The 6,000-nt window shown below is 47.7% G+C and overlaps 1 protein-coding gene across 1 annotated transcript in view; it reads left to right on the top strand.

Moving 5' to 3' along the window:
* Positions 1–2,495: 2,495 nt before the first annotated feature.
* LOC121586546 (CTP synthase 1) overlaps positions 2,496–6,000 on the top strand; it is a 54,472-nt gene continuing 50,967 nt past the window's right edge. Inside the window, exon 1 of the mRNA XM_041903307.1 lies at positions 2,496–2,516. The gene's annotated coding sequence lies outside the window, so the exon portion shown is untranslated. The remainder of the gene's footprint in view (positions 2,517–6,000) is intronic.

The raw sequence follows: 6,000 nt of genomic DNA, 5'->3' as shown, positions 1-6,000 counted from the left end.
ATGTGGTTTTTGTCCCCTTTCTTTCTCTCTTCTTTTGTGAGTGGGAATGTCCCCTGTGTTCCCTGAACTGATAACTAGAAACTATGAAACAGACACGGAACTGCCAGCTGCAGTGTCCTAATAAAGAAAACATATTTGGTTTTGGTTTTCAGTTCTCAGACCAAATGGAGAGTTTTGATTTCACAAGTGCCCTAGTGTTAGCATGTTGTTATTCAACAACAATTCTCTGTCCATGACTGCCGTTATGTATAGTCAGAAGGTTAGAATTACAAGAACGAACAAAGCCCCTCAGATCATGGCAGTGTCCCAAATGGCACTCTATTCCCTATTGAGTGCACTACTTTTGACCAGGGCCCATAGGGAATAAGGTACAATTTGGGACATATCCCAGGGCAATCTGGGAGGCACACTGCTAAGTTTCTCAATAGAGGTCTCCAGATTTGGTATGCATCTGCTATCTATTGTAGTAGATTACTATTTCTGACACTCAGATGGTGAGCAGCTTCAAGTTGTCTCATGGAATTCATTCTTCAATACAACTTGAATTCCTCCCTCCCCTCCTTGGAGGTTCTCTGGACAAATGTGTGGAATGAGAGAAATGTCAGCTGCCTCCTTGGGAAACGCAATAGAATAGAAATAACATGGCCTCGCAATGTATGTGAATGATCGGAATTTCCTATCTGTCTGGTCTGGTCTGGCCTAGTGTAGCATAGGGTAGCCTAGCGATACATATGAATGATAGGAATTGAATTCTGTACAATATGGTCACACAAAAGAATGCTCACGTCTGTATTTTATCTACGACTGTGATATGTGGTTGTCTCACCTAGCTATCTTAAGATGAGTGCACTAACCGTAAGTAAGTCGCTCTGCATAAGAGCATCTGCTAAATTACTAAAATATAAACTGGAGGTTGGGGTCTATTTGGATGTCATTCTCTCTCTCTCTCTCTCTCTCTCTCTCTCTCTCTCTCTCTCTCTCTCTCTCTCTCTCTCTCTCTCTCTCTCTCTCTCTCTCTCTCTCTCTCTCTCTCTCTCTCTCTCTCTCTCTCTCTCTCTCTCTCTCTCTCTCTCTCTCTCTCTCTCTCTCTCTCTCTCTCTCTCTCTCTCTCTCTCTCTCTCTCTCTCTCTCTCTCTCTCTCTCTCTCTCTCTCTCTCTCTCTCTCTCTCTCTCTCTCTCTCTCTCTCTCTGTGCATCCAGCTGGGAGCCTGTGGAACACTACTCTTCTCTCTCTGTGATTATTGTGTTGTTATATCAGGGTGGAGGAAGGTGACAGGGGCAGACAGAGGAGGTAGAGGGAAACACAATAGACTGGCTGGCTGAGGTTGGCCTACGTCGTGTGTGTGGGTGCGTGCTTACTTGCATGCATCTGTGTGTGTATCGGTGTGAACTTGCATGCATGAGTGTGGGTGCATCCTACCCCCTCACTTGAATCCATCATATTGTTGTGATGGGGCTGTCCTGAGCAGTGTGCTGTTGTTGTAGACCCACTCTTAATCACTTCCCTATATTGTGTGTCCCTGCTGAAGGAATGGGATGGAGAAAGACAGCACTTCCTTTCAACGCAACACAACCGTCGCCTGGTGGCTTTCTGTTTAGGAGAAGTGTATTTTCTGAGGCAGCTGCTGGGGGTGTGTTGTGTACTGTATGGATGTGGTAGTGGTGAGGGAGGTTTAGTAACAGGAGAAGGAGGAGGAGAGGAGCGGTGAAACAGCCCAAGGGTGTTCGATTTGGAGAGAAGACAGACAACGAGATGGAGAGAGAGACAAAAAGGAGTAGAATGTAAAGAGGGAGAGGGGGAGAGAAGAGAGGGAGATGGAGAGAGAGAGGGGGAGAGGGGTGAGTGGTTTGAGAGTGGTGAGAGGTGTGAGAGGGGTGAGAGGGGGAGAGGGGTGAAGGGGGAGAGGGGAAGAGGGGGAGAGGGGTGAGAGGGGGAGGGGGAGAGGGGAAGAGGGGGAGAGGGGTGAGAGGGGGAGGGGGAGAGGGGAAGAGGGGGAGAGGGGTGAGAGGGGGAGGGGGAGAGGGGAAGAGGGGGAGAGGGGTGAGAGGGGAGGGGGGAGAGGGGAAGAGGGGGAGAGGGGGTGAGAGGGGGTGAGATGCGAAGAGGGGTGAGAGGGGTGAGAGGGGGAGGGGGAGAGGGGTGAGAGGGCGAGAGGGGAAGAGGGGGAGAGGGGTGAGAGGGGGAGGGGGAGAGGGGTGAGAGGGGGAGAGGGGGTGAGAGGGGGAGAGGGGAAGAGGGGGAGAGGGGTGAGAGGGGGAGGGGGAGAGGGGAAGAGGGGGGAGAGGGGTGAGAGGGGGAAGACACGGTCAATAACTTCAAATTCCTCTGCGTAATGGTCAAACCACACAGACACCGTGGTGAAGAAGGCACGACAGCGACTCGTCAACCTCAGGATGCTGAAGAAATTTGGGCCCTCACAGTGTTCTACAGGAGAACCATCAAGAGCATACTGTCGGGCTGCATCATAGCCTGGTACGGCAACTCCACGGCCGTGGACCGCAAGGTGCTTCAGAGGGTAAGACTCGCAGCCGAACGCACCACTGGGTGCATACTGCCTGCCCTCCAGGACAGATTCAGATTTCTTTTTCAGTGTTTAATAGTCACATGTACAGGGTTGCAGGTGTGATTGCAGGGTACCCCAATGGAAATGTATTTATTCATACTGCTACAGTTGTTATTATATAGAGCTATTTCTATTTCTATTGTTGTTGTTGTTTTATTACCACTTTCATTATTTTATTTAACTTAGTCCTGCATATTGGAGCTCGGAGCCTAAGATTTTCACTGTACCCTGCAAACACATCTGCAACCCTGTACATGTGAATCTGAATGTGAAAAGAGGGGGAGATGAAAACAGAGAGAAGCAGGAAGTTGTTTGAGGAAGACAGAGTTTAAATAGAGATAACAAAGAAGAGGACCAAATAGAAAGCTGCTTGTTGAACTGCTCTGTGGGTAGCGTCTTCACTCAATAACTGCCACTCAGCCTCTCTCTCTTTCTCTTTGTCTTTCCCCCTCTGTCTCTCTCTCTGTCATTATGTTTATCTCTCTCTCTTTCACACACACAAACACACCAAACACACAGATCATCGCCCGTTGCCTGCACGTCCTCACAGTAACGCTACCCTCACAGAAGCACGTGTGGCACACTCTCCATGAATCATTAACCATCTGCTGGCTGGGAGGAACAAGGGAGGGGAGGGGAGGAGAGAGAGACAGGGAGAGAGAAGATAGTAAAGAGAACAAAGTCTTCCTTTTGTTTGGCATGTCTTTGACACAAAACAAAGGCTCTGTTTCGTTGCCTGCAGGAGGACAGCACAGGGTGACTGGGAGGGAAGGGATGGAGGGACGGAGAAGGGGGAGAGAGGGAAAAAACTGCCTGCAGTCACTGAGGGACCTAGTCACTGAGGAAAGAGGGAGAGAGGGCAAGGTAAAGGGGGTATACCACTAGCAGTGCAGCCCGACAGTAAGCACATCCTTCCAGTGGATGCAGCTGCTCTCCTTGGCCTGGCCACTCGGTCCTTGCTATCCGGGATCCTTGGGACACCCAACGCTGACGTCACCCCATTGAAGTTGACATTTAAAATGGCTTTAAGGTAAGGTTTAAGGTTAGGGTCAGGTAAGGGTTATGGTTAGGGTAGGGGTTAAGGTTAGGGTTAGGGATTAGGGTAGGAACGTCCCAAGGATCCTAGGATAGTACTAAACCTGGCCACTCCCCACTGACCACCCCAGGCCTGGCCCTCACAATCTGCCAAACAGCTGTTTCAATTACCTAAAGGGTTAGTCAGCACAACCAGCACACACACACACACAAAGACACACTGACACACACACCAGTGGCGGTCAGTGCCGTTTAAGATGAGGGAGGACGATTTGTTTTTCATGAGCATGGTCTTATTTCTATTACAGCATATTGGATGACTGTCATTCATATTCAATTCATCCAGTTCAATGTAACATCGATAGATTTAGGCTACTACGTGATACTCAAATTTTCCCTGTATCCATCATGAGGTTGCTACAACCTAGCCTATGAATAAAAGTTTACAACGTAGGTGCACACACGTCGAGAGACAAATTTGAGGTGACAGACAGTGACACATGGACAGACAGTGACATTCAATACAGCCTATCACACTCTTGCCTGCATATAGCTGATATAGGGTGTAATCATTAGTCCAACAGTTGCAAACGAGAGTTTCTATTGGACAAATTCAGGTATGCTTATCCACGTTTTGTTCCATTTGCTTCCATTTAAGAAACGTTTTTCAACAGAATCGGCAGAATGAATACACCCCTGATCACTTTCATAGCAGCCACGTTGTATTCATTCTCGCATCTATGCGCTCTCCTCTCACCTCTTCCCTTTGCGTGTGGGCACCGGTGGCAATAAATTAGTAAAGCAAAAAGCTTACTTTGACTTGGAAGAGTTGCAGTGTTGTGTTGGAAAGTCATAGCCAGCTAGCTAACATAGCATCCCTCTGTTTGAGCAGGGTGTTCCAGTAGGCTAAACTAGCTAGCTGCATTTGCTAGCTAAGCAACGTTAAGTGAAACTGAAAGTGAAAAAAAAAGTTTATTAATTTGTTCAAAACTGTTCAACTACTGTCTTTCTCTCTATTTGAGTCAATTACCCACCACATTTTATGCACTGCAGTACTAGCTAGATGTAGATTATGCTTTCAGTACTAGATTAATTCTCTGATCCTTTGATTGGGTGGACAACATGTCAGTTCATGCTGCAAGAGCTCTGATAGGTTGGAGGACGTCCTCCGGAAGTTGTCATAATTACTGTGTAAGTCTATGGAAGGGGGTGAGACCATCCATGAGCCTCCAAGGTTTTGTATTGATGTCAATACCCAGAGGTGGACAGAAGCTAGATGTCCTCCGGCTACAGCATGATGCTACCCTACAGAGTGCTGTTGAGGCTACAGTAGATTTTCTTTGCAAAATAGTGTGTTTTAATCAATTATTTGGTGACGTGATTATATTTTGTATGGTTTTATCTAAAAAGGATAACTTTTTTAATGTTTTACCATTTAAAAAAAATGAAATTCACTGAGGAGGTCCTCCCCTTCCTCCACTGATACACACACACACACGCCCACGCACACACAATAAGGCTTGCTGGCGGTCAAACCCAGCCTCAGGTATTCATATTTAGTCCTGACTGCCTAAGCTGGTTGACCACCAGCATAGTTCACTATGGCTGGCCACACGCAGGTTGTATTCTGGTCAATTGTTGGCTACAAACGAGAGTCTAGTGAATGGTGTTCTACCCCTTAAACAATTATTCTCTGTATGTGTGCTGGTGTTATTATACCCTCTGATATTATCTGATTTATCTAGACTCCTGAGGAGTCCACGGTGAGTCCATGGCAATGTGTTACAATGTGTCATTGTGAACCCGCAAATAAAGCTTTGAGCTGAGTGTGTGTGACAGTGTGTGGCAGTGTGTTTAGTGGCGGGGGGTAGAGGCCGGTGCATAGCTGCAAGCTGTTACACTCCTGGCTTAAAGAGGCAGCCTGCTGACTCCTTCCAACAGCACACAGTGGCACACACACACACACACTCACATACTCACACACACAGCGGCTGAAGGAGCCCATTGTTGCAGCAGGCAGCCAGTCTTGGTGGAAGGAAAAGCACACACACACATACATACATCCTCCAATGGAGTCCATTGTTGAGGGAAGAGAGACAAACACAACAAAGAAAGACTGGGACAAAGAGAGGAGCGGAGAGTGCCACTGAGGAAGCAGGAGAAAAAGAGAATGGAGAGAATTAGAAAGCGAGAGAGGATAAAGAGAACAGAGGGCGTGCTGTGATGGACAGGTGGACGGATGCAGGGAGGGAGGGAGGGAGGGGGTGAAGCAGTCTGTGTACTGTGTGTACTGCTATATTGAATGAATGTCTGGCTATGTGTCTTTCTTTGCTTTATGTGTGGAGAGGGCTTTCATATGTTGTTCAATATGGTGCAGTCGTCCTGTCCCCTTTGCAGAAAA

The sequence above is a fragment of the Coregonus clupeaformis genome, chromosome 17, assembly GCF_020615455.1.
Source record: "Coregonus clupeaformis isolate EN_2021a chromosome 17, ASM2061545v1, whole genome shotgun sequence".
NCBI lineage: Eukaryota > Metazoa > Chordata > Actinopteri > Salmoniformes > Salmonidae > Coregonus > Coregonus clupeaformis.
The sequence above is the reverse complement of the archived record's forward strand: the minus strand, read 5'-3'. Positions and strand labels throughout refer to the sequence as shown.